This window comes from Opisthocomus hoazin, chromosome 7 (genome assembly GCF_030867145.1).
Source record: "Opisthocomus hoazin isolate bOpiHoa1 chromosome 7, bOpiHoa1.hap1, whole genome shotgun sequence".
NCBI classification, from domain to species: Eukaryota; Metazoa; Chordata; class Aves; order Opisthocomiformes; family Opisthocomidae; genus Opisthocomus; species Opisthocomus hoazin.
In genome coordinates, this window is record NC_134420.1 from 38,084,705 (window position 1) to 38,112,599 (window position 27,895).

Here is a 27,895-nt window from a genome sequence, read left to right on the forward strand (position 1 = left end):
TTTGGATTCCTTTCTACACTTCTGATTCGGAACCACTGTTAAATCACCTGAATTACTGTAAGCTTTTTTGAGCAGGGTCCTGAGCTGTTATTAAATCACCTGGGTTAGACTGCAAGCTTTTTAGAGCAGGGACTTTCTTTTGCTTGCCCATAAAGTATTGGTTCTTTTCCAATGAATAAGTAGATATTACGTCTATGGTAATATTAGAAGATGTTGATTGATTTGGAGGAGCTGTGTTTGTTTTAATTGTAATACTATTTTTCCATCTTGCAGTAGCCTACGTTAGAGAAAGAAATAAAAAATAGAAATAGAAGTTTTATAAAATTCTATAAAACCAGAATTTTTTGTTTATGGTAAGGATGATAAGAGTATCAGATGTAGCAGATTGGTCTAATTGCAGAAGCCAGACTTCGTTTACAGTTCTGTTGCTCGTAAGGATAAATTTATTCCTAATATCAATTTTAAAACAAAATAACTGTGATAGGAACGTTTCCTTGTTCGTTGATGGATGCTCCAGAGCAGGGTTGTGATCAGACTGCATGTGAACCACCATCAGGAGAGACTGACAGACCTATTCTTCTAGCAAGACTCTCAGAAATTTGTTTGCAGAGAGCAGTACTGTTTCTAAACATTGGTTTTGGAGTGAAAGAAGGGTTGTGAAGTAGGCAGTGCTCTGAGGGACACAGAGTGCCTGTTTCTTCCTTAATCTCAGTTGCAGCTCCTTTTTAGTTCTTACACCATTTGTGGTCCTGAAATTTCTCCTCATGTTTGCTGCTGATGGCTTGGGCTCTCCTAGTCCTTCTCTTCCCCTGTTAATGCTTTCCGAGTCATACCTATTCATTTTGGCATTGTTCTTTCCCTGATCTCATCCTGTTACTCAAGAGTTCCCAGTTCCTACACCCAACTTCTAGTCTACGCTTTCTTTTGATCCTTCCCCTGCCCTGTGGCTCCTCATCTGTTTTGTGTTCTATTTGCCTATTGTTCACCCTCAGCTCTTCCCGAGTGGCATCTTTGGCATTTCTGGCTATTGTATAGGAAGATGGCTTTTCTGAGCACTTAAAAAATTTGGCTTTTTTTTCCCAAAGGGCTCATTTTTTTGTCTAGATTTGAGTAATTTTCTTGAAGAATGTCAAAGGCGTATTGAGCCTTGCCAAAGTCTTTGTTTCAAAACAAGAGTTGTATTAACTGCCTGTTCCACCCTCAAGGGAACTCTTCTGTCCTGTTGTTGTCCTTTCTTGCAAACCAGACCCTCTGCATGTGTAAAATTGTGAACTAGGAACTCTTTTAATAAAAAGCATGTTTGAGGGACAGAATAGGGTGCGAGTGGGGAGGAATAATGTTTTCTTTGGTTCTGACTCATTTTCAACCTTTACTGGAATGTGAATCAGATGACCTTCCTTTGACAGTACACACTCATCATCTCAGTTTATAAAGCGTGGTATTTCTGAATCTGCTGCAGATAATTTGAATTGTGAAACTGATTGTACTCTCCCTATTTCTTTTTAAGTTCTTGATTGAAAACAGCCTGTGATAATGTGGTATTTTCTACTTGAATATGTGCGTGTGCTTCAACATGCAGAAAATGTGTCACTGAAAAGTATGTATCAGCTAACTACGGAATGTAAAGGGGCAAGGTGGAAGGACTAATTCAGGATGGGAGTGCTTTAATGGGATGACAGAATTCTACTGATTTTTGTGTCGTAAAATTTTTGTGTCATAAAGGCTACAGGCCATAATTGCAGATATTTATAGCAAAGAGATTTTCATTTGAGATGTTTAACTTTCTGCTGGGAAAGTGCTGACAGAATGGAGGTATTGGAAAGCTAAGTATTTTAAATCGTGAGTTCAGTGGTAATAGGAGGTAAACTGGGTTAGATTTTTCTGAGTAAATAAAGTGCTAGGGGTGCAAGAGTAATAGTTCCAGAGAGAAAGTCTGTACAATTTGTACTCTTTCAGGAAAAGATACACTGTTTGCAATCTTCATAGTCATCTTTGATGCCAAAGGAAGGGTACCGAAGTGGTTATAATGGAAAACAGCACTTCTGCCCTGGCATCTTTACTGATGGAGTCTTATTAAAGTTATTTTTTTGTCTCTAGGTGTACTTCACGTTGCTGAAGTTGTTAGAAGATAGAGTTCCACAAGACAGATGTTGATTGGCTTTTGCAACATAAGATTTGCTTTGGGCTAACCCACTTCTTGACTGAAATCCTTAGACCCAGTAATAAGAGTGACACTAGCAAGACAGAAGTTATGCTTAACCGAAGAGGCAAACAGCCTTCAAAGGCAAACAACATTCAGAAAAGATGCTCTGATTTTCTCATGTGGATATATTTCTTAGTGGAAGTTGCCGCCCTATCTGACTGATTGGAAGACAGACTCATTCCGAAAGCCCTTAACTACGTCTCAGCTGACTATCTTGCTGTCTGCACAGGGCTTTGTCACGATGGGTCTGTGGGCTCAGGGGTGAGGGGGAGCAGTTAGTTTGAAACAGACTGACTGGGAATTGAGATAGCTTACCCAGCCCAATAATATTAGGTCAGTCTAAACACGTCATTATTGTCCTTTGTTCATTATCCAGGTGTTGCACGTAATACTACACTTCATTTTGGGGGATAAGTCATCTGTCAACCTGGAAAAAAAATCTAAAATGCAAATAGGATCCTTTGAGAAAGTCCTTATAGTCAGGGACCTCCAGCATTGCGAACTGTCAGAGGTCTCTGCACATTACTTCAGAGACGACTAAATTGATCTGTCTCCTGACAAATCAACAAACCTCGCTCTTTGTCACCTTCTGTTGTATACAGGGAGCAAGTCGTAGATGTTGGTTAGTTACGCCAGAAGTCTTTCTTAAGGCCTGGAGCCTTCCCTCTCACTCTCTCTTCTGTCTTGGACATTTTTGTACACTTTCCTTTTACCTTCTTATCTTGAAAAACATGATTTTCCTTTTAGAAAAACAATATAATTGCTGCACCTTTCAGATGCCCTTTTCAGGACTACATCACCCCTAGGACAAATACTGACAAGGAATTGTATCCAGAATTTACTGGTGGTTTTGTTCAATCTGTGTTTGAAAGGAACATGGTGCCACTGGCACAACAGTGAGAGTGGAAGGTGTTTGCGTGTTCCCTTTCGTCTTATGGTGTCACCTGTCACTTCAGATGGGAGCGAGTGCAAAAAATAACTTCTGTGTAAGTGGAGAAGCTGACTTTTACCCTAAGTTACAAAATGGTTTCATTTGTTCAATAATGGGCTGACTAACAGTGCCAGTTCCAGCTGCAAAAAGTGGACTCATATTGGCTTCCCCTGCTCCCACACATTAAATACCAGCGAAAAACTCTGTAGCTGTTACCATTCACACTTGTGAATTGGCTTCATTTGATGACATTTTTCATCTCTAAGTAATTGCATGTGTAATTATTAATTTCTTTAGTCTTCATGTCAGTCACTAGTAAAACAAGAATTCTGATGAAAGCAGCTATAATTTATCTTGGATTTTTTCTTCCTTTTGTACGTTCTGAGAAGGGACCTAGTGAATGCCTATGTTTTGTTTCTTGCATGTCTCTGCTTCTGTTGCTTTTATGGAGTGTTTGTTTTTGTTGTTTGTTTTGCAGCTGTGGAGTTGTTATCAATAAAAATGTTGTGAATTTGAAGTTGCTTTATATTTTGCTTCTGCTCTTGATAATAAATTAAGATTACCTCCCCTTTTCTGAAGAAATAAGTTTGAAAGACACTTCAGTAGTATTATGGATTTGGCCTGTCACCAGATAATGGATCTAGCTGCCTGATTTGACTGCATGAATGGTGTGAAAGAATTGGCAGGAACGTGAAATGGAACAGCTGGTGAGAAGGGAAAGATCTTGGGGAATTGGGGAAATACTAGGATTGGTATTGGTAGTAGTTGGGAAGAAGTCAGAGCTACTTTTTTGGTGGTAGCATGCATGTGTATTGGATTAAATTGGATTAAATCCAGATGCCTACTTCTGATTTATTTTAATGTACATTTGCAGTTAGAATATTGACAGCAAGTAAATTTTCGAATGCAAATAAGACAGTACGGTCTCTCTTGCTTTAAGCTCTCTATTCTGTAGCTCCACATGATTCTGTCTGCTCCTTCTTTTACCTGTTTTCTGTTGTTCATGTCATAATGTCTTAAGTGTTCGTTTACTCTTAGTTTTATATATCCTCTTTCTATCCCACAGACAACTTGATTTCTCTGAGTTGTATTTGAATATGAAAAAAGAGGAGGAGGGAGAGAAAAAAGGAGTAGAAATCTCCAAGAACAATCTAGTCACTTAGAGGAAAATTGCCTACAAGTATGAGATGACTAAATTAACTTGTAGAAATGTAATCTGAAAGCATCAGATCTCATACCTGTAACTTACAAGCACACTTTAGCTTGTCAAAGAAAATTGATCTTTATAAATATCTCTGTGTAAAGTAACATTTAACTAGAGACAAAGCATTTTAAAGTCTCCAAAGTGTTTGATTTGGCTATATTGTCTTTGCATATAAAAAAAACCCCAACCCCCAAAATAACAACAGAACCCCCTCTAGTGATTATTTGTGTTTAGTGCCTGTAATTCAGAATAGTTTATCTGTTAATGTGATCTTTAACAATTTTCATTTGGCTGTTCATTTATTAATAGTAGAGTCCGATAATAGCTCTTGAGGGTTGTCTTTTTGCAAATCTTTCTACTTTAAAGTATTTTAACATACTACTGTTTTCTACTGCTGCAGTGATTATAGGAAACTGAGGAAGTGAACAGTGGGAACCCCTTTGGGAAGCAAAATTGGAGTAGGAATTAAAGATGTGTTTACAGACTTGCTCAGTAGAGGGAAAGAGTATTTATGGTCTAAATTTTAGCAGGAATGAAAAAACCCTGGAGGACATTTTTTAATTGAAAAAAACTGCAGAGAGATGTAATAACTTTTACCTCAGAGCTGCAAATGCTTCACGGTGGCGACAGATGCTATAGACAATGTTTTTCCCTAAGTATCTAAAAGTAATCTGAGCTAGATTCCTGAAGTCTGTCAGTCTCCCAGACTGATTGTAAATTGAAGTTATTTCATTCAGAAAAGACTAGTGAAATAAGTTTGTTCTGTTACAAAAATAATTCACTGAGCAAGCTATACTATGTGATAAAAAGCTGTTGTAATGCATTTTTGCAAACTGAGGCATTGAATAACTACACCGAAAATGTAATTTCATGTGACTAGAATTCATTTAATCATGAAAGGAAACCATGGTAGGTTAATCTGGGGAGAGGATAACATGGACAAGGTATATTTTGGTGACAATGCCTAGTGTACAGCTACGATATCAGTCAGGAAGAGATGACGTCCACACAATGGCATTAGGGGTGCTATATCTAATTTACATTACAATAGATAAAAGAATTCTCGAAGAGCTTATTAAGGAGAGTATGTATAGTTGTTTAAGAAAATGACTCTTTCTAGAGTCTGTTTTTCTGTATCTGAGTTCTGACAGCTTGGCACTGCTCAACTTAGAAACGGTTCCATTTCTTCCTCTCCTTGCAACGCTTTTTAAAACATACATAATTTTAGTACTTAGGTGACACAATATTTCCCATTATTTGCTTTTAGACTTTAGAGGTAAAATACTTCCAACAAACATCTTTGAATTACAGTTCATTCATTTTTTTAACTTTCAAAATATGTGAAATGGCAAATGTAATAAAAAATCAGTTTCAGTAAGGTTTGGGGCAAATTTGAGGAAGGGAAACTTGCTGCTGTTTCTTTCCATAACTTAAATCCCCTACTGACTTGAAGAACAGTGGACCAGGTTCTCTCTAGTAAGTAATTGTACATGGGAGGCTAACCCCAGCATAGCCAGTAAAATTTGTAGGTTATAAAGCCAAAGAAACTATCTGTGATCAGGTGAACTTTTCTGGAAAACATGAGCAGTCACAAAAAAGAAAGTTATGAACTAGTTACTGGTTGAATTAGGGCACGTCTCTTAGGGCATGTACTGTCAAAAACTGTTGTCAGTTTTGATTTAAACAATTTCAGTGACAGAGAATCCCCCAGAGCTCTTGGAAGATTGTCCCTCTGGGTTCTTGGATTGGTCCAATGTGCTGTTACTTTCACTGTTAAAAGTGTGCATCTTAATTCCCCTATAATTCTGTATAGCCTGAGGACTGCAGAGAGTTGCAGATAAAACCACACAAATGACAGATTAAACTTAGTGCAGGTGAAGATTAAGTGGTGTATATGGTATGTGTGTGGGGAAACAGTCCCCTACCACATTTAAAGACATCCGAGATGATTGTTACTATTCACTAGTGGAAAGCAAATGAACCCTACAAATTAGGAGAAGACAAGAGAACAAATCGGAAAACATGACAGTGCCGCTATATAAATCAGTGACACAGGCATATTGTGTAGCTGCTTCTGATTCAGGCTCCACAAGGAAACTGTAGTACTGAAAAGGTGCAGGAAAGGGCAGCAGGGTGACCAACAGTATGGAAGAATTTACATATGAGGCATAGTGGAGGGCGGTATGAGTAGAGCAGAACAGAGATCTTCAGCCTCAAAGACAGGGGACCGAGAACGACATGGTGGAGCTGTTTGTAAAATCATGGAGGGAGGGATGTGGTGAACAAGAAATTATTATTATCCCTTCTAGTGCAAGAAGTAGGGAGTATTGAGTGAAGCTGACTGGCAGCAGATTAAAAACAAAGAGAGAAGGTGTTTTTTGATGTAAGTCATGATTAAGTATGGAAGTTTGTCATAGGATCTCATGGAAGCTTAGATTTTGTGCAGGTTCAAGAAACAGCTGGAAAAATACTTTGGAAGTTATCTTATAAATGAGACATCATCTCCGGCTGAAGAAATTCCTGATCTGCAAATAGTTAGAGGCTGGCACAATATTTCTGAGGAAGTGTCTCTGCACGTGTGCCCTGTTCTCAGACTTCTGTAGACTTACGCTGTTGGGCACTGTTGGGGAGAATTTGGGGCTATATGGAGCCTCTGATTCGATCTGGTGTGACCTTTCCCAAGTGATGGCTGTCTTTCTTCTCTGTTTGTAATCTGCAGAATTGATAAATTGATGTTTAAAGTTTGAGATTATGTCAGTTCAAAATTGTTGGAAGGTATTGAGGTCCTGTAAAGGATTAAATTTTCTGTCAGCTTTTGCTTTTTTTGCTATTTTCGACAAGCTTGCTGACTTCACTGTTTGACATAGAAGTATATAGTAGCAGGGTAGCAAGTTGAATTCCTTGTAAAGCATCGGACATACTATACAAATGGGTATTTTTAACGTCTCATAATTGCAGGAATATTGAAGAAGACCAAAGAATGTCTTTCTTGAATACTGAAAAAATGCTATCAAATGGAGTGAGTTAGGTTAATGTAGGCTCATGTGCTTGACATCAATCCTGGAAAAAAAGAACAGAAAAGCTGATACAGGATTTGGTTAATTAAGATTGAAAGTGTGGAGGCAGGCCTTTGCTGCACCTAAAAGCTGGGCAAGGACCAGCAGCATCACAAGCAAAAGAAAGAGATGAGCTGAACAAATGTAAGTTGAGGCTGTAGGGCTGCAGGTTTTGAGTTACCAGGAGCACACAGTTACATCTGCTGTGACAAAGCTTCCTTCTGTGCCAAGGTGCTGTTTTGCCATTATCAGGCCCCTTCACAAAGGAGTTTATATCTTCCATAGATATGTATAAGCCCTTGTGCTTTTGTTTGAAGTCCAGAGTTTGTACTGATAGAGGGCTGAAAGTATGTTGCTGTGCATTCTCTCCTCTAGCTATAAATGTATTTTTGCCTGACCTGGCTCTGCTAGTTTATTCCACAGCAAAAAGATATGAATATAACTAACATTGGTCAGTTTGGCTTTCTGAAAGATAGCGCTTTACATGTGGTTGGAAATACTGCATAGTATTACTTGCATATATATTACAGTGCAAATGGTCCCAAAGTGCTTTAGTGCCTTTTTTCTCATTACAATAACTCTCGAAGGCAGGGGATTATTTAGTGAAGGGGCTTTTTAATGAGAGGTGCAGATGGCCGTGGTGAATTTTCTGTTCATCTGTAATTCAAGGTGAAATGGACATACTGGGCCAGTGATTTAACTCTAGGAGCAGAAGTTCTGGCTTTCACTCTTTGCTTTCTGTTTGGTTATGGAAGTTGTATCTCTTAACAAAAACATGGAAGTTTAAAAGTATCTCGTGTTTTACCTGTAACATAATAGTCTTGAGTAGACATGGAAGTGAATGCAGAAGACAGGCCAACAGTTCAGGAATGTGTATACCCAAAAGTCTGTGCTGCCACTTGGTGATTTCTTTTGGCTGATAACTGCCCAGAAGGGGCAGTTTGGACTTTTGGTCTCAGTCTGATTCGCATCATTTCTAAAAGGCTCATTAAATCATTATATGCCACTTTAATGTTTGTTACCTGCTGAATTAGTTGGGAATGGTACATTGTATGTACCGTGCATGCCGTTTTGCTGAGCAGATGTGTAGTCTCTTTAGGCAATTGACTGTAGTTATTTCGTGATGTGGTCTACTCATTTCATGTAGACGAGCAGCTTAATACAGAGAGGAAATGAAAAGATATCCTTGTCAGATGCTTAGTGATCCTTGAACAACTCATTATAATAAAGGTGGAAAATAAATATTGACTCACTGCTTTCAGGTGAGGTGATTTTACATAATTACAGATTTTCCAAAATTGTTACCTTGTGTTAATGCATCTGAATTCTTTGAAAATAAGTGAGAGGAATAAATGCACTTAAAAACAACGTTTATCTTGATGACTTACTAAAAATCATTAATGAATACATCTGAAAAAAATCTGCGTTTTCTTTTAAAAATATTACACAGTTTGTATCCAGTCTTTTAAAAAATATTAGTTGTATCCAGTTCTCCTTCCTACAAGCAAGCTTTCCACTTGTTCTTAGCCCTATCATATTTTCAACAGAAAGGTCAATAAGTCTTAACTGCAACTCTCAGTTTAGAAGTTTCTGAAACACTAAGATTTGATTAAGCTCTTTGTGAGCTTCATTGAATAATAACCTGGTCTTTCTTAAATAGGCATGTTGGCTAGCTGTTATGTTTGCTGGTTTGGGTGTATTTTTTGTTTGTTTTTTAAGACATGATACACAACACCTTTTACAAAAGCGGAACCAAAAAACTCACACACACGTGGCAAGGTAAGAAAACGTTTCTAGTATTAGAGCAGTAACTGGAGAATCAAAGCTTGAATTACAATTCTTATTTTTCTCTCTCTTTTGCTTCTCACTCTGAACCAGATTCAACAGATAGAAAGCTGTATTACTTCTGCTGCTTGTTACAAGTGTTACCAAGTTGTGGTAGGCTTTGGCTGTTCAAGTTACAGAAATCTTGAAATGGTGCCATTGAAACTTGCAGCCATACTGTTTTGTTTTGTATTGTACTAAAACTACTTGCTAACTGATGATTTTTTCCTGGTATGTCATGTGAGAGGCAAAATATCAGTGCTTGTTGTACAGGAGCAGTGAGGAGGAAGGAAGAAATCTTGCTGGATCAATGTAGTATGTGAAGTGAAGCACAGGAGAAAAGATTGAAAGGTGTTTGATCGAGCAGTTGTGAAGAGAGCAGTTGGAGCTACTTATAAAAGAAAAGGACAGAAACTGAGGAAATGCAGAGAGTGCTGGAACCTGCCAGCAACAAAATGGCTGAGTGATCGGTGCACAAGCAAAAATTCCCGTCAAGTTTGCATCAAATACAGCAAGTGGGAACATGGAAGAGGGTTAGAATAATGGGAAACTTCTTTGCCTGTATTAAGCAGAAGACTGAAGCGTGAAAGTTTAGAGAATATGAAATGGTTTTTTCCCCTCTCTATCATGCAGTCAAGAGTGGGATCTTGTAGGAGGAATTTCAAATGTATAAAGTATTCTACAGTAGTATGCATGAGATGACCCCTCTCCTGCAGAAGCTGTTTCACATATCTTTCCTGTTAGGAATTCCATTGTTTTGTATGTTGTTGACTCTTGATATGAAACAAGGCTCAGGACAGTATCAACTTCTGGTTTTTGGTCTCGTGGTATTCTTTCAGTCTATGGCAAGTAAGTTTAATCTTCTAGCACTTGGTAGAATTCATAAACCCTTTGTGCATAAGTGAAGGGTTCAAAAGAGTTGTTTGTGAATGGCGAATTAGTCTGTCTTCAGCAAGCATCAGGCGAGAGGGATTATTTTAGGAAGTTAGCAAAACATAAAAAAACCCCAGGAAGAGCATTGATGGATACATTAAATAAGAAAGACGTGTTAAATAGAAATGAAGGAAGTGATGCAGAGAGAAGTAGAGGAAAGATATTTAAAACAATGCTGGAAAAAGAAATATTACGTCTTAGTAAATAGAAAAAATGATGTGAAACCAGTGAAAGACAGTAAGAGCAAAGGTGTAGGTTTTCAAAGCTAATATTACATACAAAATTGACCAATGTGATACTATAAAATGGTGTGTTAAACAATGTATGACTATTTATGCTTTTTCAGGTTCAAGGGGTGTGGAGTTTTTTGTGTGTGAGCACAGGTACCTTTATGACTTTTGAGTGTAGTTTTTTGTCTAACAGATAATGAGTTTATTTTTCAAGCCCTGTTAGATGTTAGAATCTCATTCTAAAATCTTTTGCGTGTTATTTCGATGTAGAATTCAGGTCTATGTGGCTTACGTAGTAAATGCTCCAAATGAATGAAATAACTGAGGTGACCTGCACCTTCTTTTTTTATAGTTTTACTGGGGCACTGATGTCCAGTCTTCTTATTGAAACTCTGTACACCGTACCTTGGGGTGTATTAACACGGTGCTGTTTCCTTACTGTGCTCTAGTTCACCTTTCATAAATAACTAATCAACACTTCTAGCTTTATTTAATATCCTTTTATACAAACAAAGATTCATTATCCTATAATAAAAGATATCATTTTACATTTACTGCTGTGGTGCAAAATGTTGTTTTCTTTGCCAGATTAAACAGATCATGAAGTACAGTGACTGTTTCTTGGTAATATTAACAGAAGCATGGCTTTTTATTAATTTCTTTTTTCTTAAAACAGCCATGCATGGAAATATGTATTAAAATATTTTGAAGGATTTGAATCTTAGGAAATATTTCACTCTAGTATAAGTCAAGAGAGAAAGCATGTAATAGTTTGCCTTTGAATAACCTTAATATCAAAAGAGAGCTGTTATTTGAGCAGTATAGGAAATCTAAGAACATCAAATATTTGTCACAGAAGGATTTAAGCTCACGTATCAGTATAAGGAAATTTAAATTGGGTGATTGTCCATACATTAAAGTATATATTGATGTGATAAACAATTAAAGCAGTATATGAAATAAAAACTTACCCAGGAGATACTTGATTGAAGCTTTATCTGTGCGCTGTCAGAATATACTGAGACTCACTCAGCAGATAGGAAGCTTTTTTCTATTTGAAAAGCATTGTGCACTCTCGTCTTGCGATTTCTTTTTCCACAGCGTCTTGTTCACTGCTGCTTCGTCTTGTGGTATTGGTTGTTTCCAGTTTATTTCCAGGTATCTCCAATATCTGATTTCTTCCACATTCAGCATTTTTGTTTATTCTGCCCTAATCAGGTAACAGAAAAGAACCTGTGAACTTTGCATCTTCCCCCCTATTTCCCCCCCAAAAAAGGAGTAAAAAAAAAAGGCAAATGCACTGACCCCAGTTAACTCAAGTATTCAGAACCCATTTAAAAAATCATTTAAAGATTTAGTATCCAGTAAATTCCATCTTTTCATCCATGTTTTCTGTAGCTATTCCAACACTGAAAAGTTATTTCCCTACACATTTTGGTAGCTTCCACGTTTTAGATTTTTGTAGGGAATATGCAGGATCAGTAGACATCAGGTCTTAACTTTTAACCCATGCAACATTGTTCTGTGAAGGATGATGAAGGTCTGGCGCTCTCAGCTCCTTGTGCTTCTGTCAGACACAGATGTGAAATGCTGCTTTAAGAGAGAGGAGGGAAAAAATCCCAAAGGGTGTAGTGTTTTGTCATCTCTCAGGACAGTGAGCACGCATGGCATCAACGAGTAGATGATCTGAGCTATTCAAACCAGTCACTGAACTGACAGGATGACGCTTTCATACATAATAGACCCATTAATTATTTCTTCTGATGGACAGCAGTGTCTACTAGAAGAAAAAAGCAGCAGATGATAATACTAGGTTTGATAGGTGTCTTGTGTTTGAACAGCTTGTCATCAAGAAATGAATCCGGGAAAAAAACTGTTGGTTTGGGATATAATCAGGTAAAACGGACCAGAGTTGTTTTGACATGGTAGGCGTCAAGTACAGGGTTAAAAACTCATTCAGGTTAAGGTCTATTCACAGCTAGCTTTTTATCAAAAAGACGGTCTGAAAGAATTGCTCTAAAAATCATGATTTGTGTTCTGCTTCGTGTAGCCTTGCATTTGGGGAAGCTGGCTCTAGTCTTGTGGTTTTTCATTTATAACTTAATGTGCAGATTAAGCCTACATATTCATGGAGGTTTTGTATTTTTTTTCTTTTTTCCCAACAAAAAGAGACCTTAATGTTTTAAAAAATGTTTTTCAGAGGACTCTGTGGATGAAGATGATGTTCAAACTCATTACACACTATATCAAACAAAGGCTTTCTGTCTCACAAATGCATTTCTAATTAATTTAGAAATTTAAATTGATTTAATGATAATTAACCACTCGAGATTAATATGCAGGAAATAATATATATTGAAAAATTCACTTTAATGTAGCATAAGCCCTTAATAAGTCTGGCCTAAAATATGATAGGTAAAATCTTCATTCACTCTACCGATGTTGTTAGGGGCAACATATGCTGATTGTGGGGAAAATAATGCAACGTTTGGAACTTTTCCTTAGAATATAGTTTTATTTTTTCCCCTTGGAAGCTTATTTACTGTAACTTTTCTTTTTAATTTATTGACAAGAAAATGTTTACAGTCAATTTATTTCATTTTTTGCCTTCTGTACAGTGAAGGTGAAGAGAAGATAAAGTGAGGAGAGAAAGAAAATAGACTATTTACTTTAGAATCGGGGTGAAGCATGAACCACACCAAAAAGATGGTGGGAGAAGGGTCTGCTTCTACAGGTTTGTGCTTGTTTACTGTATGTGAAGAACTTCTCTCATAATTCGCTCTGGTCTTGTTTCATTGAAACAGCAGTTATCTTTGTCTTCCTGGTTATGAAATGATGTGGAACGTCTGGATAAATCTTTCTTCATTTATCCAGTCAATAATGAGCACAGTTATGCCCTTTCATCACATCACATAACTTTTGGAATACCTTTGGCCTCTAGCTTGCATCCTATCTGGCTCCAGACCGGATCCAAGCCTAGCAGCATACGATGGCTGTAACTTTAAATCTAAGTTGTCAATCTTGTCTCTTTAGATAAGGAGTTGAGTTGCCAAGGATACAATGGGTACATGATGTAAAGTCCATGCTGAAAGTACTGGAATGAGGCATACTTTCTGAAATAACATTAACACTTTCTATCTCATGTTTTCTGTCCTCAAGCGTACAATGCATATCTGGAGTTGATAGTCTCACCTGAACTGAAAGTGTCCTGAATTTATTAGGATATTTCATAAAGGTGCTAATTCTTGTGAAATCCTTCCAAGTAATTGGAATCTGACAAGGAACAGTCTTTGTGTGTGTAGCAATAAGATAACTTTATACAGTTTGTATTCTCAGATAATCTTTCAGGAGACAAAAAACAAACACTAGCCCCAGTCTGCTTCCCCTGTGCAAATCCCAAAATCGGGCACTCGTATATCTACTCTGTGATTATCCCCAAAACAAGTCCTGAAGTGCAAAATAACTGCGCCTGTTTTTTATACATACCTGTGCGTGAATGCACACATACATATGTACGTATAAACCCCACCTTGTTTGCCTCTTCAGAACTAGGTAAGATGAGCTATTTGTTAGTATCAAAAATATTCTGCTGTCTCAAGCCTGGAGGTGAGGGTGAACTTGGATAAAGCAGCATGTATAAGTTTAGGGGATGGCAGTGGTCCTGACATCCTGGTGTGCAACCTGAGTCTAAGATAAGGAGATGGTTGGTGTTAAGAATTCCGACTCTGAAGACGAAGCTGGTTAAATTTTTCAACCTGGAGTATAGCAGAAAGAAGAGCAATTGTATTTTTAGCATGGCGTTTTGAAAAATCTTTTTGGTTAGTTCAAGTTACGACAGGAATAAGCTCTGTATATATACGTGGAGTGGCTGCATAACTAAAGGGGATTAATAGCATCTCCAGTGGAGAATGTTGCTGGTATGTTTGCAGTAGCAAAAGCTTCAAGCATGCACAGCTATAAACTCTGTAGGGCCAAGAGTCTGTCTTGTGACTGGATGTCTACTGTGTGGCAGTCAGTGCTGTAATACGTGATTAACTCTTGCAGAGTTTGATTAACTTGCACTTGCAGAATGGCGTGATGAGGGATTCCACATCCGTAAAGAACGTCAGTTAACGTGAAGTTCTCATACCTCTAAACCGGGAGTAAGGAGTCACAGGGAATTGGCTACGTCTCTCTGCTTCATTTCATTTGGTTCACAGACGGTGTTTTCTCCATTACTTTCTGATAACAGAAAGGTTAGTTTGTAGTGAGGAAAAAGTCCTGTACATCTTGGACAGACTTCTGTTTCAGTTCCCTCTGTTTTTTGAGTGGTGGTATGCAGGTACACCTTAGAGCCAGAAACCTCAGAATAACTACTATGTAGCTTTGGTTAATGATGTATTGAAGCTCTACACCTGAGAGAGTTAATAATGCACTTAGCTGTTTTAAAAAGATTGCTTTTTAAAAGTTGCATAAGAAGTGAGCACAGAATTCAGTTTTCTTTAAAAATGTTTTACGTTTGAAGTGTATGAGAGCATTGAAGGTGAAAGCTTGCTGAAATTTTGTTACAATCTCAGTGAGATTTAATATTTACTGTATCAAAGCTGATAGCTTTGCAAATAGTATTAACCCATGTCTGTATTAGTCCATTCATGATTAATAATTATGGATTCTTCAAGTCTAAAAGGTCGCCCCTACTGTATAAAAGTAATTTGTCAAATATATCGGGGAAAACCATTTTTTTTAATAAAACTGAGTGATCAGTAAGCCATAACTCAATGAAATGTTTCTGCAAATTATAAATGTGTGGTAACCACTAATGTTAGTACTGCAAGTAAATTTGAAAAAAATAGAAGACATAGTGTTAGGGAACACTTCTAAGCATTTTCCTTTTTGAGAATTTTATCAGGTATTTATCTAACAAGCAGCTATGCACATGGAAATACCATTTTTACCTTTTTTCTGAATGTTGTCATTCAGCTTTTATAGATCTGTGTGATTACCTGTTTCAAGCGAGTCGATAACTGTAGTGGTTGCTTTTCAGAGAAAAGTGGTGTATTTATCAGAATTTTTAAATTGCTGAAGAGCTAATGTTCTGAAGAAAATGTCATTATTGCCGCTTTTGTTGCCTGAAAGTAGCTCTCGCTTTTGTGAACAAAATTATTTTCCTACTTACTCTTTAGCCTTACTCTTTTTTTGCCTTTTTTGGGGGGGGAGGGTTTTGTTGTGACCTCATATTAATAATTATTTGTTATTGTAGATTAAATAGTGCTGTTTTGTCACTGGAATATGTGATTATCTTCCAGCTAAATTAGGTTCATCTGCAAAATCAATACTTTCAGTGATCAGTATAGAATACATTGTACAATTCTTAAAAACTCCCAAAGCAATACATGTCTATATAAATGAAAAGTCTTCAAAGTTTTAAAATTTTGCAATCAATCAGGTAATTAACACTGAGTAATTTTTGACTTAAAAACATGACAAACTAAATCTTAAAATTATTTTGAATTTATCAGGAATATCTGCTAGCTCTCAGTGAAAATAGATACTTTTGCTTTTCTTAAAATGAGACTATTCCTCATAAAATAGGTCTTCCATGTAGTCTGAAAACTGGTTTAGAACAATAAACTCAAAACAGAAATGGATTGAGATAGCTTAGAAGAAAAGGAGTTTTTGTTACCTAGGAAATGAGTGAGTAGAAGTACTTAGCACAACCCTTATCATGCCAGACATCTGAGGGCTTTTGTGTTTCTTGGATTTTAGTTATAGCAGTCAAGTTTAGACTTGAGACAAAGTGGCTTTAATATGAAGTCCTTTGAGAAGAAAGACAAGTAATTTGTTTTCCACCTCTAGTGGAAGTGTTGCTAGTAGATTTATTTGGACAGATTGCTGTAATAGAAGTGTATAATGATGATGTAATGTTATTTCTAGGACTGTTGGTTGCTACTAACATTTTAGCAATGTTAAATGTTAAAATTTGAAAATTTTATTCAGTGAAATTTTACTAGAATAATACTTGCAGTTCAACTGTAAAATGCTTTTTGAGAAAGGTAACTAGCATGCTGGCACAGGTTTTAATTAATATGTTTTATAAATTATACTTTGTGCATTTCTGTGTATTAAAATGTGACTGCCTTTATGGTTTTTTCCCATTTTAATATTGGAAACACTCAAAGCTTTCTGTATTTGTCGAACACAGTATTAGGAAGGATAAGTAATAACTGTTTCACAAATATATAAGCGTCAATTGTATTTTTATTCGTTTTAATTAACAGATCAGTATTTGTGAATATGCTGTCTCATTTACTCGAATTACAGCAGGGTGCTGTTACTAAACTATTCAGATTGGTAACAAATTATGAAAATATATCGGAGATTGAACAGTTTTGTGTAATATTGATTTGTTAACTTGTGATATCTGATGAGTATGTGCTCAGTAGATGCTGTCCAGATGTCTTTCAAGTGACTCTGTTTTTGTAGGCTGTTGATATGTGCATGCACCAGATGGGTTATAACGCTGGATTTAATTTGTCTTAGATTTTCCACTAATGTGGAATTTCTTCCCCTTCACCTGTGTTAAAGGGAAGTTTTGCAGTTAATTTTTTTGGTAAAGTTAAGGAGTGATAACACTGTGACCACAGATTTTTAGAAGAGTTTGTGGGGGGTGGTGTCAAAGATTTTGAAGTTTTGCCTATGCGCACTCTTCCTCTTTCTCTCGCAACTTGATCATTCTCGTTGCCATAACAACTTCATAATAGCAGCGCATTTGCTGCTGTAGTTAAGATTGTGTCAGCACTTCCATTATAAGCTACTGTTTTAAGGAGTTTGTAATTTATCCACAGGCTTAAAAATGACATACAGTTAAGCCTATGTAATTTGTTTTAATGTACGGTACCAACTTTTTGAAAGCTGCTGTTGTCTGATCTCTGATGGCATGTGTAAAATAGCATATTGTTTGAAGTGTTTTTTTCTTTTTTACTGAGAAATAGCAAAATATTTTTAGTCTAAAACTATTTTTGACTGGTTCCCGTATGCCAGAGGTATGAAAATCAACATGTTCTTTTGCTCTACCACAATGCTCCACCATGCCTGTATCCAGTTAGACCAATATGTTCCTGTTAGTTAAAAGGTTAGTGTGAACATGGTGCTTTTCTGGGAAGTAAGAAAAAGATAACCTTTTTAATAAGAGATTTTCTATCTCATTAAGAAATAAGCATTTGATGTCTTCAATACTTTTATAATTAATTTTATGTTAAATAAAGACCAAGTTATATTGGTGGATGACTTTTGAAATGCAAGAAGTGGAGAGGTAGTCTACGAACAAAAGCTAGTATTGAAAAAAGTCAGCGATTCATTGTAGCTACAGTTCCTGTTGTAGAGTTTTAGCAAGGAATTGTGCATAATTTTAATGCAGCTTTCTGAAATCTGGAGATGGTTTAACACGGAAAACCCACCGAAGTAGTTACATAATTTGCCTAAGGTCTGCTCCGTGCTGTCACAATTGATTTCACTAGGAACTTGATAAAGGGATTGTTCAAGGACTTTCCTCCACCCAGATGGATTTGGGTTTTTTGAACACATTAGTTCTAAGCAAATTTACAAGGCACGACACAAACTTGCTGCCCTGAATAATTACGAATTGTATCCTTGTGAGGATTCATGGGGTGGTTGTTTGCTGCTTTTTTTAACTTGTGTTATTGCCAAATGTACTGCAAGACATTTGCCTGTAAAACAAAATGATGCCTTTTTGCTGCAGGAGACAACACTATGACGGTACATTGTACAATTTGAGAAACTGTTATGTAGTGTTGTTACTCATAAATTAGAATGGACAAACTTTCTTCTGCTTTTTAATCCCATATTGTTTTCATTTTGCTTTTAATTAAAGTCTTGATTTACATGAAATGACATAAATGTGAAGCAAGTATGTTCTTTTTTAGTTCATCTGTATAACTTCTTCACTGTAATAACATCTAATTGCACGTATTTAGACATTTGTTTGTGTCACTTAACTTGATTGATGTTTGGAAAAACTTCAGCCACAGCGTGTAACTTTAAAAGAAAGGCTCGTTTGATTTGATTTTAATGGTCTGTAATAAGTGTAGCTATTAATTTCAAACGCCAATTTATTTGATATTATTTTTAAAGGAAAATCTAGTTTAAACTTTGAATATATTAAATCTAATTTAATCATCATATTTAGAAAGTATTTGTTGAAGTCTGTCCTACACTAAAGAAAGATTGTGGGTACTTCTCAACTGAAAAATACAAATAGTTTTTTAAAAGCTCATTGATGTCTTTGGCACAGGTTTTCTGTTTCATTCCTGACAGGTGAACTATTCAACCTAGATTTCCTGTGTCCAGAGACTTTACTGTCCTTTTATTGCTTTGCTTTTTTCCCTCCTCTCCTGGAATCTGAGGAGTTTTTAACCACTTTCTAGTATGTTTTTGTAATCATATTCACAAAATTGATTTTGGAGTATTTTGTTTCCAAGTGACTATAAGATTTTAAAGCCAATAACTATAATGTTGCAAGAAAAAACGCTTAGCTCCTGAATAAAGAAATTACTTTTAAAAAGCTACATCATGATGGTAGTTGCAAATTACCTCCCTTTTCCTAGGTTTTACAGAAGTCTGCATTTGTTCTTCTATCATCTTCTGTTAGTTTCTACTTTTACTCCCTCCCCACCGCGTGAATTTATGGGGCTTTGAATTTCAGAGAGTTCTTTTACTTGGAGGGTTAATTTTAAACCTTGGCATGAGCAGTTTCTTCACCTTAGTTGTTTTCTAGATTCTATGTTCTGGTTTGATTTTCATTTTGAAAGATTTGGGCTTCTCTCTGATAAAAAAGAATTCATAGAAACATTTGTATCCTTTGCAGATTTCATAGCTATCAGAACTGATAGTGTCTTGTCTCTGCGACTTCCTTCTTTTGAGTAAATATCCAAAGAGAATCCTAGTTTAATATTAGTTTGGTGCTTTTCTTGATAGTACACCTCAGCTGAGAAGGAATATCAAAAGGAATAGTTTAATGTTGCAGGCTGTGGGTAAACTATAGTCTGTCTGCATTTATTTTGAAATTTGTAATGTAACTCTGTGGAGTTATTAATTACATTAGTTGAAAACTTCTGCTAGAAATTCTCTGTACTGATCTCTGTCTTCTGGCAATGAAAATTGGGGTAAAAGGTGAAGTTTGATGTCAGTTGCCTTTTGGAGCAGCGGCAAAGAACTAATAAAGTCTGGGTTGTTGTACTAAGTCGTTCCAAAAGCTCTTAAAATGTTTTTTTCAAAGATACGTGCTATGTTGATCTTTAATGTGTTAGAGACGAGGTAGTGGAAGTATCATATATTTGTGAAGGGAAGAATAAAGTGGAATTACAGAAAACAGGACTTTTTTTCTAAAGCACATGTGTTGCAAATTTTAAAAAGTATTATCCATAAGTGGCGGGGTAGAGCTTGTTTCCAGAAAGCAACCAGCTATAGATCCCTTCTCTTCTTAATTCGTGTCTTTATATAATTTTGAAAACAACTCCCTTCAACAATGCTACATGGTTACATTGAGATTAAAAGAACTTTTGGACATTCACTAATGTAAAATTTTATGGTTTTGCTTTCTAATAGATAAACACTCATTTCACTGAAATGATATTGCTCATCCTTCAGTTGAGCTTAGGTTCACATTTTGCTGAGTTTCAGCCTTATCTGAAAGGTTATTAGTTTCCTGTGGTTTTTTTCCTAGTGTAAAGAATGTTCTCTGTGAGCCGCGTGTGTAGCTCTTACCCAGCAGATAGTCACACATCTGAAAAACGCATGTCCATAATTCAGGTGGTTTTATAGTACTCTTGTGTGGTCCTCATTCTCTGTCTTGTGATATGCAAATGAGCTAGACATTTGTATTTTACAAATGAGCAGGGCTATCTTACAAAGAACAGACAAAATTTGCCAGTTTCCCAGTGAAGGAGGAATGATTTCTTGAAGTCTTCTAGGAGAGGTAGATGACCAGGTCTTGTTCAAGAACCGCTGTAATCTTCCTGCTGTATGTCTGCTTTCGTATATGTATTGTGTGAGAAAATAAATCCTTTCTTCCTGCTTTCAGACTGTATGCAGGATTTTCTGAAGACGCGTTTTATAAGCTTGGCAATTTTGATGTGAAATCAGTACATAAAAAAATAGAATTTGGGCTGCCTCATAGTTAGGATAGAAGCAATTAAGGACTACTGCAGTGGTACAGTTCAAAACCTAGCTTATTATGCAATTAATTAATAAATTAATGTTCTAAAATACTGAAATTTTAATTTACTCTTGCTAGATATCTGTTTAATTGTCCAGTCTGTTAAGTAACATTTTCTGGTTTATACATTTTAATCCTATAATTTTGCCAGTTTAAAAACATCTACTGAAGCCTTTACAAGAAAGAAGAAGAATGAATGAAGTAATGAATTTGCTTTCACAGGCTAATTAAAAACCAGTTCTAACAATAGATCAAGAAAATCGAAAGGAATCCAGTACTGCTCTCATTTGGAAGGGGAATATCAATGAATAAGGCACCATCAAGAGTGCATATTGAAAGGCCAAAAAATCACAAAAGATGAGAAACTTTCATATGTCCCTGCATCATGACATACAATGTCTTGCTGTTTTATATGGATGAAGAGGTGTTCTTTGTTGATAGCTTGGTTCTTTTGCATTTTAGTAAACACTTTAGTATTTGATTAATGCATCCTTGGAGTTGAGCTTTATCATCTTTACACGCTTGTGGAGGAGGGACCAGGATTATTTCTCAGGACGAGGAAAAAAAAACCACATGGAAGAGATGCCTCTTCTAAGGTATTCTGTGAAAATACTTTTTGTAGGGGTTTTTTGTTTGTTTGTTTGTTTTCTTCTGGGGATTTATTGCTGCAGAGTTGGGAACTGGAAAAAAAACAGTAGAACACCTTTACAGCCATTTATGACAGATTCCATATTGTAACTTTCAATTCATGAACTATTTTTAAATTATTTTAGAATTTTGAGAAAGATTGTAATTTGGTATCAGATGTATCTTTATGACTTTAAGGATGCTGTATTTGTGGGAACTAAGGGAAGGGAGGGAAAAATAGTTTATAATGGATATTGTTTGCAATATAGTCCATCAAGTAACTGTCTACACCTCAACGTTTGAGGGAGCAAAAGGAGGACAAACTAACATATATAATGCATTACTTATCTGTTTACATGCTGGGTGTTTTAATGATGCTCAGTTACAATTTTTTTGATTGTATTTTTAAAAGGTTGTCAATAAAGATGTCCTAGGAGAGAATTAGCCTCTCGATGGGTATTACTGCGGTAATGCAAATAGCATCTTCGAACATCTATTTGGGCATGCAACTCTGGTTTTGTTACTGGAACTACAGGTCTAAAAGTGTTCCTTATAGGTTTAGCTGTTGGTTAGTGGCCAGTGCTCCTTTCTACAGCTGGACTGGGAATGTACAGCAGGAAAGACCCAATAACTCGAGTGTAATTCTCTTCCATTTCCATTTGACTGGGGAATTATGAGAATATTAGACTTTGTTTTTTCTTTATATGCTTTTTTGAGTGACTCAGTGTATGAATGCATTTGTCAGTTGGATTATGAATATCATGCTTTATGCCTTCTTAGCCTTATTTTTAAGGAGTCTTTGTATTTGCTTTCAATTACACAAGTGTCAAGTCTCAGAGGAGAGCACAAGACTCATGCTTCTGTTAATCATCACATGTTCTCCTGCCACTCTGCAAGCATCCTGCGTACTGGCAGCAAAAGGCTGCTATCTCGGTATCCTTCTATCAGCCCACATGTGAAGCATACTTGGATAGAAAATGAAAGATTTGCAGACTAAAGAGGCACGGGCATCAAGAGCTGGGTGAGAGGCAATAGGACTGTGCAGAAGCACGGAGAAAGCCTCAGGCTGCATCTTGCAGTTGCGGTACCCGTCGCACAGGGACAAGCGTCTTGCATGAGCTGATACAGAGGTATGCCTGCGCTGTCACTGAACTGGATTGCCCATTCCCCTTGTTTTGCCTAATGTATGCACCTTCTGCATTTGATTCTGGCGTGCTTCAGAGAACGGCTTTTAGAGAAAGCCTGTCTTGTTGATTGCCACTTTGAAATAGAGCCAAACATTAAAATTCAACGCTTGCAAAATAATACATCTATTCAGTTAAAATGTCTCTGATGGAGACATGACCACTTGTGTGATGAGAAGAAACAGGAAGTTAAGCTGTGGTTCTGTTCATCCTGAGCCTTCGAGTACCTTCGGAATTCTCAGGCTTTGCTTCCTGAGGGGTATTTGAATGGAGTTCCATGAAGCTCTGCCTTCAGATGGAATTGGCTATTTACATAGGTGGCAGTTTTGTTGCTCTGTCCTTTGTCTCTCTAGGAGGTTTCTTTGACATGCCTTTTCAGGATGGTGCGTCTTCCCAGTCACCTGTTTTTACAATCTGAATTGATTTTTTTGGGGTAGCTAACCAAGAGTCTTTTTTTCTTCTTCTGAGGTTGGGGGGATGGGAGGGATATTATGGTGTCATGAAGCACAGTTTAACAGAGACACTTAAAAATAAGAAATATAAAAATATAAACAATGTAGAAGTTGACTGTTATCTGTGTGCTTCAGCTTTTATTTGGCTGGTCTAGGAAATGTTAAAGAACCACCTTCCAGAAGCAAATGGGATCTGTGAAACAGCTGCATGCTCTTTCAGCACTTTTAGGAACAGGTCAGAGGAAGGAGAGCAATTTCATACACTTTAACAATCAGTGCGATACTAAGAATATTTTGAGACTATTTGGTGTGTTAGTTGAGACAGAGGACATTTGAGTGCCTTTTTTTTTAATATCATTCATTGAATCTATGGAGAGAGATATTCATGCTTCAGAGACTTCCCTCTCCATCATCCACTTTCCTGTTATCTGAGTAACAAGAATAAAAATACATATAACTTAAATTAAAAAAAAAATCTTAAATGTATTATGGCTGACAGCATTTTCTGCCTAGGAGAAAAGTGCTGTTTGCTTAGTCAATTAAAGGTGATGTTTACTTCCAACAGCCTAAGAGATGCGGCTATCTGTAGAAACACCTTGGTGAACAATCTCGGCTTTGAAGCTAGTCCAAATGAGGATGGCCGAGTTACCTTCTGTTATAATGCATGGTTTCTTTTGATCAGGTGATCTACTTCTGAAAGTAAAAGAGATGATGAATGTTCTGTTGGTGTAACAGAATATAGTTGTATAATTGGAATGAGAGTCATTGAAAATGTATGTTGAGCATGTTGATTTAGACATTTCATTTCCTGTGTGTGTTCCAAATCACCATAATCTTCTATGCAGACCATGCTGGTAGGACAGATTCTACATGTATTGTAGCATTTTTAGATAATCCATAGGACACACGTTCAAAAATTTTAAATTAAACCTCAGTTAAAGAGTGGAAACAAAATATTACGGCCGTTTGGAAGTCCTTTACTGGATGTTCTGGGAGTAAGCAAACGCCTTCTTTGGTGAGAACGATGTTCAGAAAAAATGACACTGGAGTCGTAGAAGGCTTGTCTCAGGTAAGTCTTAAGTTTATACTACTGTTAGTGACTTTGAAATAATTCTTGATCTGAAATAGGAATTTCTCATAAATTTTATAATTTATACTTGAATTTATACTTGTATAAGAACTATAACCTTGTCGTGGATGAGGGCTGCTTCCCTAGTGAATAGTGATAAGTGATGATATGTTTTTAGTGGAATATAAAGAAGAAATGTCTGAAAGCTGGATGTAAATGCTAGCATTTAGTTCTTGTCTTGAAGCTGTTGGGTTTTTTTATTTTTTATTTTTTAAACAAATTAAGATTTTAATCAAGCTTTGTTTTATTGCACCCGGTAGAAAAGTTTAGAGAGAGGCAGAGGTTCAGGTGTCTTGCTGCCGGGAATTCTGTGAATGTGACTGTTGCCTGAATAGTGATTGATTATTTATTTATTTATTTATTTATTTATTTATTTTTATGATCACGTTCTTAAATAGAACAGAAATAGTCATGCAACTAGTGGAATCTTCTAAGGAAATCAGGTTTTTAAAAATGAAGTTCATTTATGCTTTTTGTTAATAAAAATAAGAAATTAAATAATAGGAAATTGAAATACTAAACATTTCTTCTGTAAGTATGACAGACCCAATTATTTTCTCGTGTAACTGGTGCATTTTAACAGCAGTAATGCCCATCTGCTTCTCAGGGTTTCTTGGCATCTTCAGTGCACTAGAAGTTATAAATGCTTCAAATGATACTGCAAGTTGTGTAATTTTGGTTTACTGAAGCCCATATTGGAACACACTGTTCTAACAAACTGTAACTAGATATAATATGTTGTTTTTTTTGTGAGTTTGGCACTGAGTTTTCTCAACATTTATGATTAAATAATAAATCTTTGAATCTTTGGCACTCAACACATAAAAATGGGCTACTGTAGAAAGTATATATTAAATTGTAAAATATTATTTCACTGGGATTGTGTCTTTAAAAATGGGATATATTGATTACCCAGGTAGACACTTACTGTAATTCTATTTACCATGATGAAAAAGCAGATGATAGGAGTGTTTTTGCCATAATTATGTTGATCTTCCCATTTTTGCACTACTGATCTGTAACTGTCGTTTTGGTGGAAACCCCAGGAAAATAATTTGAGAGAGTGAAGACTGGAGAAAAATATAAAAAGAAAATAGACAGTTTTTAAAAACTAAAACTGAAACTACAGAAACACTGAATCTGGCCTGGTAAAAAGAGATTACTCAGCAGTTTTCAAACCATGTACATATGCTTTTGTTACTTTTGATAGGGGTAGAAGAAAGGAGGTGATCCTGGTGTCATCAAGGAACACAGCAAAAGTCTGCTGTGGCAAAAAAGCGGAGTGGAAGCATGCAAAGGCTCTAGCATAAAAGTAATTAAAGATGCCATTCTTTTCTAATTATCTCTGCTACAAGTTGTGCTGTAAGTTTTTGAACAAATATGACCAAAGAAAATAAGGGAGAAATTGTCCTGCTGCTGAGCAGAGAGGAAAGTTGTCAACAGGCGAAAGCAGGAAAATGGAAGCTTTGAATGTCTTTTTTTTGTGGAAATCCACACTAACTAGATCCTCTCTGACTGGATAACTAACATATTTTACAGCAGCTGCAAGCGGGGTCTGTTAGAGAATTCTGGAAATGTTGTCAGGTTCAAAAGCCCACTTAGTTGAAGTATTAGGGAGGAGAGAGTATCCTTCTGTTGTTTTGCTCTGTCCTAGGCAACTACTTGTGACTCCTTAAGGAGGTGAGATCCTGTGTGATGGACCATAAGCCTGAATAAGTACAACCATTCTTATGTTCTAAAGGAAAACAAGATGAAATGGGGAATTTAGCCTTTCCATGTTTGATGATAGAAGCTGTATGGATGTTATAGGATCGCAGAATAATTCAGGTTGGCCGAGTCCTCAGGAGGTCGCTAGTCCAGCCTCTTGAACAATGCAAGGTCAGCTGTGGTCAGATGCAGTTGCTCAGGGCTTTATCCAGTAGGAATATCAGAGGTTGGCAATTGCACAGCCTGCTCCACTCCTGACTCGTGATGGATAGGTTTTTCCTTATATCCAGTCTGAACCTCTCGTTTCAATTTATCCTTGTTGTTTCTTGTCAAGCTCGTTCAAGCACGTTGGACAGGCTGGCTCCATCATCGTGATAACCTCCCTGTAGGTACTGGCAGGCTGCTGTGAGCTCCTCCCCAAAGCCATCCCATGTGCCGGCTGAACAAGCCTGGTTCCCTCAGCCTCTCCTTACAGGGCAAGTGCTCTGGCCTCCAACCATCTCTGGCTCTCTGCTGAACTCTCCGCAGCTTACTGGTGTCCCTGCTGGGGGCCTGAAACAGGGTGCACGATTCTTGGTGTGACCCAACAAGCTCTGAGGAAGCACTGCTGGCTCCGGTGCAGCTTGCTGCCTGGCAAGGCCCCACCTGCAGCCTGGACACATCTTCACCTCATAGACCAAAAGTAACGAAGCAAGTACATTGCAGTGAGATAGGTTTTAGGTTAAATGTGGGGGGGGGTGGGGGAAGATTCTTACGTGAGAACAGCAAAACATTTTGAGTAAACTCTAAAGACACTGGGGTGTATCTGTCACTGAAGATCTTCTACAACAAGTTAGAAAAACATCTTCCAGGAATGACATAGGAATAGGTGTGCCTGTTTGGGAAGGAAGAAGGTCTAGGTGATCACATGAAGCCTGCTCAAGTCCTGTGATTTCACAATCTGTCTGAACAGGAACACAAACACCACACATTTCCTTTCTAAATGTTAGTTGCTGTTTAAGTGAACACTGTATGAAATAATTACGTTTATATGAATGAGCGTAGTCCTACATACCATAAGCTGTAGAAATGAAAACAGAGGAAAATGTATGAGCATATGTCGCCATTTCTCTTCTGCTTTCCATTTCAATCTGTGTACCTTAAACTGATGAAATATTAAAGTTCAGTTCTCATGCAAGGATTATTTAGCAGTATCCTTTGTTCTGGTTTTGGCTGCAGCCGGCAACAAAAGCGCCACGCGGCCGCCCCTCCCCCCGCCGGGGTGCAGAGGAGAATGGAAAGAAACAGGCAGAAAACCGGTGGGTCGGGATAAGGGCAGTTTAACAGAACAGCAAACAAAGGGAACAGTAACAACAATGATACAGAAAAGGGGAATACACAAAACAAACCTGCAGAACAGAGCCCGCGGAACAGAACCGCTCTCTTGGACCGAACTGCCGCTGAGCCCTCCCGAACCGCGAGAGAGTTCCCGGCCCCAGCTCCCCCCCCACTGGAACCCAGCATGACGACACATGGTGTGGAATACCCGGCTCTGTTTGGCCAGGTGGGGTCAGCCCGCCTGGCTGTGCCCCTTCCTGGAGTCCGGTGAAAATTAACCCTGTCCTGGCCAAACCCATGACATTATCCACCCCTTATTCCATACCATCTATGTCATGCGCAGGTCCCCCATTGTCCAGTTGATCACCACCACTTTTCCTGTCTCCAGATATCATTCCCTTAGTCTATAGATCTTCACTCTAAAGTGTCCGTTGAGTTCATTTAATCCATGACTTCGAGCTCCATCTGTCGTAATGGTCTTCCGTGGCAGGAGAGGTGATGTGTGGTGATGGGCGGTCACTTGCTGCATCCGGAGCTCGTGGCTGATGTATCTGGTGTGGCCTGTGCCCACAGTCTGCAGGAGATGTTGATCTTGATGAAGTTGCTGGGTGCCAGTTGTTGAAAACCAGGTCCACTTCCATCATCGCTGTGCTCTGCTACGTTTCATCAAAAAGTCCATCCTTCTTTAATCTGGACGATTCTTACTATGCTACTACTGGTATAACATGTAACAGTTATAACAGTGATAACAGAGAGTGACAGGGTTATTTTAACAATTAACTTTATACAATTTATTTATGGACTATTCTCACCCAAAAATCAAATCCCCATGAGGTACACATCAGACTTCCCCATCCTTCCGCATTACCCACCAGGTACACCCAG

At 37.3% G+C, this 27,895-nt stretch overlaps 2 protein-coding genes across 4 annotated transcripts in view; one reads left to right on the forward strand and one right to left on the reverse strand.

Annotated features, from left to right (window-relative positions):
• CHRM5 (cholinergic receptor muscarinic 5) overlaps positions 1–12,014 on the reverse strand; it is a 116,301-nt gene extending 104,287 nt beyond the window's left edge. For 2 of the 3 annotated variants that reach the window (XM_075426099.1, XM_075426097.1), the window contains exons 1-2: positions 11,687–12,014; positions 11,353–11,591 (exon numbers count right to left, since the gene is read on the reverse strand). The gene's annotated coding sequence lies outside the window, so the exon portion shown is untranslated. The remainder of the gene's footprint in view (positions 1–11,352; positions 11,592–11,686) is intronic. The other variant, XM_075426098.1, reaches the window with a different exon arrangement.
• The window catches only part of AVEN (apoptosis and caspase activation inhibitor), a 117,755-nt gene that overhangs the window by 40,068 nt on the left and 49,792 nt on the right, over positions 1–27,895 (forward strand). The gene's annotated exons all lie outside the window — the stretch shown is intronic.